The sequence below is a fragment of the Carassius carassius genome, chromosome 24 (genome assembly GCF_963082965.1).
Source record: "Carassius carassius chromosome 24, fCarCar2.1, whole genome shotgun sequence".
Lineage (NCBI taxonomy): Eukaryota > Metazoa > Chordata > Actinopteri > Cypriniformes > Cyprinidae > Carassius > Carassius carassius.
Window position 1 is genome coordinate 22886944 of NC_081778.1, and position 13172 is coordinate 22900115.

A 13172-nucleotide genomic window follows, 5' to 3' on the forward strand; every position below is an offset into this window, starting at 1 on the left:
CGTGTTTCCAGATTTGAATCTAAATCCTATGGGTTTCTTCCTATATTAAAAGTGATTTCTAAAGGTACAAACTGACATGAAAAGCATATGTGTATTCCATCTGAAGAGCATGTGTAAAAAAAAAAAATGTATTCTCACATACCGGTTATTAAAATAATTCAACATCAATTATGAAAAGTATGAAAGATAAATAGGCAAATTATGCCCACTCTTATGTTATACTCACCCTCATGTTGTTCCAAACCTGTATGAATTTCGTTCTTCGGATAAACAAAAAAGAAGACATTTTGAAGAATGTTGGTAAACAAACTGTTGGTAGTCCCAATTATCTTCCGTAGCATTTTTCCCCATGCTATGGACGTTATTGGCAATGACTTAATGCAAAGGTGGCACAATACCACACTTGAATTCATTGAGCTCTTCCGAATGACCTATTTTTTCCACAAATGTTTGTAAATAGACCTGTAGTAATAGAAACAATTGAATTCTAAGAGATGTTTCAAAACATCTGCAAAACATTTGTCTATATAGTGGTAGGTATTATACAGTATATAAGTACTAATATGTGACCATGGACAACAAAAAGTCTTAAGTGTCAATTTTTAAAAATTCTGAATCTGAAAGCTGAATAAATAAGCTTTCTGAAATCTGGAATCTGATGGTGCAAAAAATCGAAATACTTAGCAATGCATATTACTAATCAAAATTTAAGTTTTGATATATTTACGGTAGGAAACTTACAAAATATCTTCATGGAACGTGATATTTACTTAATATCCCAATGATTTTTGGCATGAAAGAAAAATCTATAATTTTGATAGATAACAATGCTTTTTTTGGCTATTGCTCAAAATATACCTAAGCGACTTAAGACTGGTTTTGTGGACCAGGGTCACATATGTTTATATGTTTAGAGTGCTTTTGAATTTGATGTAATGTGATTTATAAAGAGGGATGCTTTTAGGAGCATTTTTTGTACATTCAGGCATTTTATAAATCATTCATAGGAACGTTAATGAATACTGTTGTTCATTCACATTATAGGATAATTCTATGTATGTTATTTAATTATTGCTTATTCTTGTGTCTGTGTTGTAGAAATGCTGGGTTGCGGTTCTCTCTCAGGAATACCCCACTTTGGCCTTTCATGCCAGCCTTACCAACTCCTTCGGCAAGGGCTTCCTTATCCAGCTCCTGTGGCAGTTTGGCAAGGTCAGCCTTTAAACATTTACAGCGTTTTTTTAAATGCTCATACATATTATTGTGCCTTGGAAACTGGGGTGGGGGTCAACAGGTTTTAAACACACAGCAGTTTCAATCTACATCAGCTGCAGTTTTAGGACAAGGTCGTTCTGTTTTTTAGTACAGAATGGCCGCAGATGTAGAAAGCAGTGGTTTGGTTGGGTACCAGATATACCCCATCCTCACATGCTACTGGGCTCCTGTCCTGTCTTCACATCTGCCTCATAGCTATTTTTGTGAGCACAGTAAACAAAAAATTGGAAATACTAAAAAGGAGAGTGGGCTCACATAACATAAATTTTGTTGAGAGTTATATGAGAAGACACTCTTTTAAGAGTTAGAAAACAGCGGTGCAAAAATATCCCGGTTGCTATGGGTGCAAAATAAATCTGCAGGTGTAATGGCATTTAAGAGGCCTTTGTAGGTTGTGTATGAAGTCTTTATTTTTTGGGCCCCCTATTTAAATGTGTATAATGAAAGGAAATGTGTGCAAATTATTGGGAGAAGGGTTGATCCAAGATGATCTTGTTTTCCTGACCTTGATATCATGAAACCGACATTAAATCAGAAGACTTGACTGTATGTGTGTTTTTCTTCTATTTAATTACCTTTTCAAAATGACGTTTGCCTAGTCTTGACATGTCCATATTGATTTGTGCTCAGCTCAGCTCAGACAAAAAGCAGATCAGTGTTTGCTTCATTGGTTACCCCAATGTTGGAAAGAGCTCTGTTATCAATACCCTGCGCTCCAAAAGAGTCTGTAACGTGGCACCACTTGCTGGTGAGACAAAGGTTAGACCTCAGAAGCTTTTTCTTTCCATCTCAGGAATGTGATTTTAACATATCTATATGGATTTCTATATGCCCCCCCCCCGCCAAAGGCATAGTTACCCAAAAATGAAAAGTCTTTAATCAGTTTGCTTACTCTAATCCCATTCCAAACCTGAGTGACATTTTTTTTTCGCCCTAAAGACACAAAAGTATAATTTTAGCACAATGTTCATTTTCCATACAGTGTATATGAATGTTGACAAAAGCTGTATACCAGGAGCCAAATATGACAAAAAACACTATTAATAGTAACTCATTACACTGTTTTTAAGTAATCTTCTATTTAAGAGTTTTCATTTTTGATGAGACGAACATACTGATCATGAACATCAGACGATTGAGGGATTCTTCTTGTACATGACATTAAATGATTCAGATATTTTTAGCAAGTGTAAGGTTACCTGCCATCTCCTGACATGTGGCAATATTTTGGATGGCTTAAGTTTTCAGCATTTTGGTTTTGGCTGCTACTTTTGTGTATCCATGTTTTTGCGTGAAATTACTTTTTTATGTTGTCAAATTTTTCCTCTTATTCTACAAACATGGAACTGAGAAATGGTTTTTCAGAGAGCGAGTGAAAGTGCACAGCAAATGAAAAACATTACTGACTGACGCCAGATTAAAATCAAATTATAAACAAATCTTGTGTTTATGTTTTAAATGATAAATTGTATCTTTAAAAATTTCCCATGTGTGCCCTGATTTGAATGATTCTTCAATTAGTAGACATTTTCTGTCTCCTATTGTCCTTTCTTTTTACAACAGTCTTTCTAGTTTAATTATGAGATAGATAGATAGATAGCTAGATATGTTTGATTTGATTTTAATAGTTAAAAAAATTGTTGTGCTTCCTTATCTAGTTTTTCCATTGTTAAAATGTTACGTTTGCCTGAATCACTGTTTAGGCCTTTGGCCAGGCAGCAATATTCATAAACAATCTATTTAGTTTTATAAACTTAAAAGTTAATTGACTGCTTGCTAACTTGTCAAAAGTTATTATAAATTGCGTATATTCAAATGCAGTTTGTTATATTGAAATGTTTTCGGTCTTGTGGTTTCTTAAATGGAGTTAATGGATGAATCTATGGGCATTCTGTCAGATGGCTCAAGCTCAACCTTTATGCCATAAACAATGTTTTCTTTCTTTCTGAAAGGTATGGCAGTATATCACACTAATGAGACACATTTTTCTCATTGACTGTCTTGACGTTGTCTATCCCTCTGAAGACAGTGAGACTGACATTGTGCTTAAGGGAGTGGTATGATGACCTTGAAACTCAAATTCAACATTTCATTCACATTTGGCAATCCCAGCAGCTTTATCTGCTCACTTTGTATCTGTTGCATTTAGGTTCAAGTTGAGAAGATCCGAAATCCAGAGGATCACATCGAAGCAGTGCTGGAGAGAGCCAAAGCAGAGTACATCCAGAAGACATACCGTATTCCGTCCTGGAGCTCTGCCGAGGATTTCCTGGAAAAGCACCGGAAAACTGCTTAAGGTCTGGCCTGATTGTGGAGTATCTGATAAAATGAACTGTCAGCTTGGTGCTTGTGGCACATTTCTTTATTCTTTCCTCTAGAGTGGCCGATTGAGATGGGACAGTTTGCTTACTTTAAGCCGGTGAAAAACATTTAGTTTTAAGTTTGGATAGCCAATTTACTATACTCGAATGCCAAAACCACTAAGATTTAGTACAGAATCAGATATTTAAAAAAAGGATAGGTTGTATTTTTTTTGTCCACATCTTCATCTCTGTCCAAACACTGTACATGTAGGTGCTGTAATGATTGTTATTTTGTGTTGTTCCACTTCTATAGGCTGGAGAGCCAGATCTGTCTACCGTGTCTAAAATGGTTTTGAATGATTGGCAGAGGGGACACATCCCCTTTTTTGTCAAACCTCCAGGAGGCGAGATGGATGAAGAGGTAAATGGACATTTGTTCTTAATATCCCACAAAGTTTAGTTTCTTTTAGCCAAAACAATTGCTCAGTCTTTGGAAATGTCAATTTAATATTCAAAAATGTTTTCCAATATCATCACTGTTGAATGTTTTGCTAAAATTAGAGCTTTGTTGTTTTTAAAGACCTCAGAAGATATTCTTTCTATGTAACTTCTTTAATGGATATTGAATTACTTGGTACAAATCCTCTTTTAAGTCATTGTGGCCAACAAAATAACTTTAATTTTATTTATGACTTTATACTGGCAGACCCTAATGCACTTTTAAACATTTATAGTCTTAAACGGACACTTGATCTTTCTACTCAGAACAAAGTACAAGCAATGCTGGAAATGCCTGAGATGGAGACCAAGAAGTTGGAGTTGGGAAACAGACTTGAAGTTCAGGATTTGGAGGGGACCTCATCTAGCCAGCTGGAAGATCAAAAGCTGCTGAGACAGAAAAAGGAGGAGATGCAGAATATCTCCAGCAACGTCAAGCAGAACTTTGGCAAAATAAACATCGCTCCGGAGTTCAGCGAGGAGGACCTTGTGCCTGTTGAGATACCTGACATACTGGATCCCTCCTGGTCAGAAGATGAGCAAGACGTGGAAAATGAGGAGGATGAGGAAAAAGTGGAAGAGCAGACTGGAGAACCACAGGAAGAAGAATCCTCTGTTTCCGGTGTGGCAGGGGAGGCGTGGTTCAGCGAGATCTGTGACGGGAGAGAGAGTGAAGAGACGAGCGGTGGTAAGTGGGTCAAGTGAAAAACGAGTGACACCTGCTTCTCATTGCAGTGATTGGCGTGGGGAAGCGGTATTTAAGCCAGCCGCTAACCAGCGAGGGCAGAGAGAGCTGAGGACTAGTGGGGACTCAAGCAGGAACGTGAAAAGCAAGACTGTGAATTGCCCAGCAGTGGTTTGAATTAAGTGAATGCGCAGGTGGCACGACTTTGTTTTATTTTTGTTGATTAATAAAAAAAACCACGAGCCTCAGAAATGGCGACCCTGGTCTCCTTCCTTCTCTTACATAAGAACTTTATCACACTGGTGCCGAAACCCGGTAAGGAAGGAGAACGACACCGCCATGCAACCTCATTCAGGACCATTGGGAACGCCGTTTGCGGAGATCATCACATCGCTCGCGGGCCTGCATCAGGAACACCATCAAGCCTTGCTGGACTTGCGGGCCGACCATGAACATCGGTTTCAGGCAATGATGCAGGTCCAGCAGGAGGACCGCGAGCTGTTCCAGAGCTTGCTGGACCGGGAGGTTCGGATGAGGTTGGCCAACGGATGATCCAGAAGCATTTCTCGACCTGTTTGAGAGGATGGCCGAGGCGTGTGGGTGGCCGACAGACAGCTGGCCGGTGCGGGTGATTCCTCTGCTGTCGGGTGAGGCCCAGAAGGCTGCTCAACAACTGCCCATCCAGAACCTCCTTGTATATGCAGACTTAAAAAGAGCAGTGCTCCAAAGGGTCGGCCTCAGCCCCGAGCAGCACTGTCAGCGCTTCTGGTCGTTAGAACTGACTGAAGCGGGCCGGCCCTTTGTCTTAGCTCAGCAGCTCCGGGACTCGTGCCGCAAATGGCTGTTGGCCGGAGGAAGCGACGCCGAGACCATCATCAACAAAGTGGTACTGGAGCAGTTCATCTCGCGACTCCCGAAGAGAACCACCCAGTGGGTCCAGTGCCACCGGCCGGCGCCACTGGATCTGGCCATCCAACTGGCGGAGGATCCCGGATGACCCGCAGGCTGCCCCCGATCAAGCCAGGTTGTACCAAATACCCGTGAGTATTAAGGGTGGACCTATCAGGCTTTGGTGGATTCAGGTTGTAACCAGACCTCCATCCATCAAAGCCTGATACAATCCAGGGCATTGGATACAGACCGCATGGTTAAAGTGAGGTGTGTGCACGGGGACATAGTGGAATACCCCGTAAACCCCATAGCCATCAAATTTAGGGGACAAAAGCATTATGTGGAGGTGGCCGTTAGTCTGTGCCTCCAGCATCCACCAATCTTGGGGACCAGTTGGCCAGCTTTTGAACAATTATTGGGGTGTTTAACAGTGGATGCCTCTGGGAAGAAGAGAGGGCTGGAGGGCGGGGGGAGCACTCAGGTGGGAGAATCTGTGCCAGGACCCAGTGGTGAAGCTTCAGGGGAACCGAGCGATTTGGCGAGGCTAAACCTTTCCAGTCGCGATGACTTTCCTCTGGAGCAGCCCCAGGATGAGACCCTCAAACATGCATTCGAACAGGTCCGTTCCATCGATGGGCAGGTCCTCCATCCTGACCACGTGCTCTCTTATCCGTATTTTGCCGTTATTAAGGACCGGTTGTATCGAGTGACCCATGACGCTCAGACAAAAGAAGATCCACCTAATTATTAGTACCTCGGAGCCGTCAGGAAATGCTTTTCCAGACGGCGCATTGTAATCCAATGGCAGGGCATTTAGGTATGACAGCCACATTAAATCGTCTATTGACCCGATTTTTTTGGCCGGGCATTCACGAGAACGTGCACAGATGGTGCGCGTCTTGTCGGGAATGTCAGTTGGTGAACCCACCGGCCACCCCAAAAGCGCCATTGCGCCCTCTTCCTCTAGTGCAGTTCCCCTTCGAACGAATTGGTATGGTTGGCGGCTGTACTGCGTTTGAGCTCCGTCACTATATTCTTTTCATTGACTATTTTTAACTCAAAAATCAATTGTATACATCATCGTTTCCGTTTATATAACGTGTGAATATATCCTCTATTGTATTCTACAACAAAAACAATCAGAGCGCCTCGCTATCACTAGTTTTATTTTGATCTCCCGGGTCCGCTATTAGCTTTTAGCCCGTTAGCATCAGCGGCGTGGTTGCAGCTAACTGCGCTAACATTGCTAATACTCTATTCACACACATTACCACTGCTGTACTCACTGTTACTTGCTTTAATGGCGGATGAATGTCTCCACTCTGTGCAGCTCGAGCTCGAGGCCGTGGGAAAGCAGATTTGCGACCTGGAGGTGAGGCAGGCCCAGCTGAGAGAGCGGAGAACCGCGCTGGAATCATCCCGGGCTGACGCTCACAAGTCCGGGGTAAGTATACAGCGATCTGTTAACAGTCCCACCACGTCTACTCCGTGTGTTTCTCTGCACAGGCCCGGTGCACCCAGGACGCGATCTTCCCAGATGTCCTTCACTGCGACGCCGGGACACCACGGACAATGGGTGCATCCACAGCGGAGGACGCGAGCCGGGTCCCGGGCGACGACTTCTCCCCCTCCTGCCTTCGACATCTCCATCCGGAACCGCTTCGCTCCCCTCCGCGAGACAGGACGCGACGCTGTGATCATCGGAGACTCCATCGTCCGACACGTAAGTGCTACGTTAGCCGAAGGTAAAGTGCACACTCATTGTTTGCCTGGTGCTCGTGTTCTCGATGTTTCTGCGCAGATACCCGCGATCCTGAAGGTCGACGAGAGCCCCAGAGCGGTCGTGCTTCACGCCGGGGTTAACGACACCACGCTGCGGCAGACGGAGACGCTGAAGAGGGACTTCAGCAGCCTGATCGAGACGGTTCGCAGCACGACGCCCGCGGCGACGATCGTCGTGTCAGGACCACTGCCCACGTATCGACGAGGACACGAAAGGTTCAGTAGACTTTTTGCTTTAAATGAATGGTTGTTGTCATGGTGTAAAGAACAGAAACTGCTATTTGTTAATAACTGGAATCTTTTCTGGGAGCGTCCTAGGCTGTTTCGCGCTGATGGATTACACCCCAGCAGAATCGGAGCGGAGCTGCTCTCTGACAACATCTCCAGGACACTTCGCTCCATGTGACTAGTAAGACAATTCTCTAATAACTATTATGATGAGTTTTGTTCCACCCGCTTAAATGATAAAAGTACTTGTGCTGTAAAAACTATTAAGACTGTGTCTGTTCCCCGAATAGTGAGGTCAAAATATAATGTAGGATCTAGAAAAAATCTTATCGTAATTAAACCAGAAAAATGTAAAGTAAATGAACAAAAACAATTTTTAAAGTTTGGGCTCATAAATATTAGATCACTCACACCCAAAGCAGTTATTGTAAATGAAATGATCACAGAAAATAGTTTTGATGTACTCTGCTTGACTGAAACCTGGCTAAAACCAAATGATTATTTTGGTCTAAATGAGTCTACTCCACCAAACTACTGTTATAAGCATGAGCCCCGTCAGACTGGTCGTGGAGGAGGTGTTGCAACAATATATAGTGATATTCTCAATGTTACCCAGAAAACAGGATACAGGTTTAACTCTTTTGAAATACTTCTGCTAAATGTTACACTGTCAGACATGCAAAAGAAATCTAATGTATCTCTTGCTCTGGCTACTGTGTATAGACCACCAGGGCCGTATACAGAATTCCTAAAAGAATTTGCAGATTTCCTCTCAGACCTTCTAGTTACAGTTGATAAGGCGCTAATCATGGGAGATTTTAATATTCACGTTGATAATGCAAATGATACATTAGGACTTGCGTTTACTGACCTAATAAACTCCTTTGGAGTCAAGCAAAATGTCACCGGGCCCACTCATCGTTTTAATCATACACTAGATCTAATTATATCGCATGGAATCGATCTTACTGCTATAGATATTGTACCCCAATGTGATGATATTACAGACCATTTCCTTGTATCGTGCATGCTGCGTATAACTGATATTAACTATATGTCTCAGCGTTACCGTCTGGGCAGAACTATTGTTCCAGCCACCAAAGACAGATTCGCAAATAACCTGCCTGATCTATCTCAACTGCTATTTGTACCCAAAAATACACATGAATTAGACGAAATTACTGACAACATGGGCACTATTTTCTCTAATACATTAGAAGCTGTTGCCCCCATCAAATTGAAAAAGGTTAGAGAAAAACGTACTGTGCCATGGTATAACAGTAATACTCACTCTCTCAAGAAAGTAACTCGTAGTCTTGAACGCAAATGGAGAAAAACTAACTTGGAAGTTTTTAAAATTGCATGGAAAAACAGTATGTCCAGCTATAAACAGGCTCTAAAAACTGCTAGGGCAGAGCATATCCACAAACTCATTGAAAATAACCAAAACAATCCAAGGTTTTTATTTAGCACAGTGGCTAAATTAACAAATTACCAGACGCCACCTGATTCAAATATTCCACCAACGTTAAATAGTAATGACTTTATGAATTTCTTCACTGATAAAATAGATAACATTAGAAATACAATAGCGAATGTAGATTCTACAGCGTCTAACACTTCAGTTTCATCCATCGCACCCAAAAATAAACTGCAGTGCTTTACAAATATAGGACAGGAAGAGCTAAATAAACTTATCACTGTATCTAAACCAACAACATGTTTATTAGATCCTGTACCCACTAAATTACTAAAAGAGCTGTTACCTGTAGCCGAAGAACCGCTTCTCAATATCATTAACTCGTTGTTATCTTTAGGTCACGTCCCAAAACCATTCAAGCTGGCGGTTATCAAGCCTCTTATTAAGAAACCAAAACTAGATCCTAGTGTACTGGCAAATTATAGGCCTATTTCAAATCTTCCATTTATGTCTAAAATTTTAGAAAAAGTTGTGTCTGCTCAATTGAGCACCTTCCTGCATAAAAATGATCTGTATGAAGAATTTCAGTCAGGTTTTAGGCCCCACCATAGCACAGAAACTGCACTTGTTAAAATTACAAATGACCTGCTTCTTGCGTCAGATCAAGGCTGCATCTCATTTCTAGTCTTACTTGATCTTAGTGCTGCGTTCGACACCATAGATCATGACATACTCATAGATCGATTACAAAACTATACAGGTATTCAAGGGCAGGCTCTAAGATGGTTTAGATCCTACCTGTCCGATCGCTACCATTTTGTTTACTTAAATGGGGTGTCATCTCATTTATCATCAGTAAAATATGGAGTGCCACAAGGATCCGTCCTAGGTCCCCTTCTATTTTCAATATACATGTTGCCCCTTGGTAATATTATTAGAAAATACGGAATTAGCTTCCACTGTTATGCTGATGATACTCAGCTATATATTTCAACGAGACCAGATGAAACTTCCCAATTATCTAAGCTAACAGAGTGTGTTAAAAATGTAAAAGATTGGATGACAAATAATTTTCTCCAATTAAATTCGGATAAGACAGAGATATTAATTATTGGACCAAAAAACACCACACAGAATCTTGTAGATTACAATCTGCAACTAGACGGATGTACTGTTACTTCCTCTACAGTCAGAAATCTGGGTGTTATATTAGACAGCAATTTGTCTTTTGAAAATCATATTTCCAATGTTACAAAAACCGCATTCTTCCATCTTAGAAACATTGCCAAGCTACGAAACATGTTATCTGTTTCTGATGCAGAAAAGCTAGTTCATGCTTTCATGACCTCTAGACTGGACTATTGTAATGGACTTCTAGGTGGTTGTCCTGCTTCGTCAATAAACAAGCTACAGGTAGTCCAAAATGCAGCAGCTAGAGTCCTTACCAGGTCAAGAAAATATGATCATATTACCCCAATTTTACAGTCTCTGCACTGGCTACCTATTAAGTTCCGTATCTGTTACAAATTATCATTACTTACCTATAAGGCCCTAAATGGTTTAGCTCCTGCGTACCTAACTAGCCTTCTACCACGCTACAACCCATCACGCACCCTAAGGTCACAAAACGCTGGACTTTTGGTAGTTCCTAGGATAGCAAAGTCCACTAAAGGAGGTAGAGCTTTTTCACATTTGGCTCCCAAACTCTGGAATAGCCTTCCTGATAATGTTCGGGGTTCAGACACACTCTCTCTGTTTAAATCTAGATTAAAAACGCATCTCTTTCGCCAAGCATTCGAATAATGTATCTCTTAAATTGTGAGTGTAGTTGCATCTGCATTTTTATTCTTTAGCTTGGGTTAAACTAATTTTACTTTGTTGGATCAGCAGCTATGCTAATGATGTCTCTATTTTGTTTCTATGTTTTGCTAACTAGGATTTACACAAGCTCCAGTCTGGATCCAGAACACCTGAGAAGAGATGATGCTGACCCTCAGAGGACCCCAGATGATCCTAACCTTGAATCAACAAACAGAACTAACAATTATTGCTACATGTGTGACTGCATCCTATAATTACTATTAATTAATAATATTGATAGTTCATCATCTAGCTGACTACGTCTTGTATTATTATTTTTATTTTTCTAAAATCCTGTCAAACGTGCACAAACTACTAGCTACTACTAAATATTGTAGAAACATAATTTTCTGTAAAGTTGCTTTGTAATGATTTGTATTGTAAAAAGCGCTATACAAATAAACTTGAATTGAATTGAATTGACCTCATCGGGCCCTTATAACGATCAGCACGGAACATCGTTTTGATTTAATCGCACTTTGAAAACAATGATTCATAAATTCGTACAAGAAGATGCAAAAAATTGGGATAGATGGCTAGAACCCCTCTTATTCGCTGTGCGCAAGGTCCCCCAAGCCTCCACGGGGTTTGCCCCCTTCGAGCTTCTTTACGGACGCCAGCCCCGCAGGGTGCTGAACATCCTGAAAGAAACTTGGGAGGATGGACGTTCGGATAGCAAGAACGAAATTCAATATGTCATGGACCTGAGAGCAAAACTCCATACACTGGGGTGGCTCTCTATGGAGAATTTGCTTCAGGCCCAGGGCAGACAAAGCCAGCTGTATGAAGTGCTCATATTACTGCCAACCTCCAGCTCCAAATTATTAGCAAAGTGGCAAGGACCCTTTGAGGTCACACAGCGAGTAGGAGATCTCAATTATGAAGTAATACGAACAGACAGAGGCGACTTGCGGCAAATTTACCACCTCAAAAATCATTCATTTTTGGGTGAATTATCCCTTTAACTCTTACCCTGTAGCAGTGGCCTGTTTAACAGATTTTTCACTGTTTAGCTTTTATCTCTTGATATTATAATGTTTTCTTGATGTTTTACAGAATTCCTAATGGCCTTTCTGAGAAGGTGTTCAGTGAAACAATACCAAAGCAGAATGGTGCAAAGAATGTGCAACAGAAAGGTACAACCAGCTAATGTCTCGGTTACATATGGTAACCCTCGTTCCCTGATGGAGGGAACGGAGATGTGTATCAAAGTTCCAACTCTAGGGGTCCCACTTGAGGGCCCAGACACCTGATATCATTTATGAAAAGGTCAATGAAATTTGCATACCTGACCACGCCCTGGACATCACAGATATAAATAGACCAGTGTGTCATTTGCTCACCTGTTTTGTTCTGACATGTTGCATCAGGATATGATGTGGCAGAGACTTTACATCCAGACAGGCTCTGATGCAAGACCTTATCACCTGGCCGTCGCAAATGGAAGGGCCAGAAATGCAGGTAGTGTGAATAGGGAAGGAGGAAATAGCTCTTTTAATGACTATCTGGTGACTGCTCTGCCATGTGGCAGACAACCAGAGCCCAGAAGAATCCACCTCCAGTCCTCCCAGCGGAAGTGGAGCTAAGCTGGTCCCTCCTTACTGGGTCGCCCTTCTCAGGTTCTGTACGAAGCCTTTCGTAGGTTCTTAGCATCCTGAGGTAAGGACTGACTGTGCCAAATTGACTGGCCTCTGTTCAGACTTGACTGCCGGCTCAGAATGTTGCATTGCCTCAGCAGTCCTAGCAGGGGGTTGTCCCTGGTGACGAACAGACAGAGGCTACTGCTTGGGGAGTTGAAGGGGTAGTTCTGCCGGATGAATTCCTAGGGACCACTCATTCCTCCAACCACACGTGTTCTCCAGTAAGAGTTTCTGGGTGAGTTTGAGGCAAGTATTTAATGGCCTCTGTTTGTTTTTGACTGTGGAGGATTGCAGTGCAAAACAGTTTCACCAACCTGAGAAATAGGGCGTTGAGAGAATGCATTTTCTCAGCATTCCGCTTCTCTGCCAGATTGAGCCACAGGTGGCGCTCCTGGTCCACTAATGTGGACATCGCCCTCCCAAGAGCCTGCAACATGACCTTCGTAACCCAGAGGGCATAGTCAGTCACTGAACACAGTTCCTGCATGCTCCAGGTTGGGACCACCCTTGTGCAGACCCTGGCCTGAATACCTGCAGGACAGCCATGGAGTGCAGAGCAGACAATGCTTGTCCAGAAGCAGTATAAGCTC

The 13172-nt window shown here is 42.1% G+C and overlaps 1 pseudogene; it reads left to right on the forward strand.

The window, feature by feature from the left end:
- LOC132103518 (nucleolar GTP-binding protein 2-like) overlaps nt 1–13172 on the forward strand; it is a 40712-nt pseudogene that overhangs the window by 26274 nt on the left and 1266 nt on the right.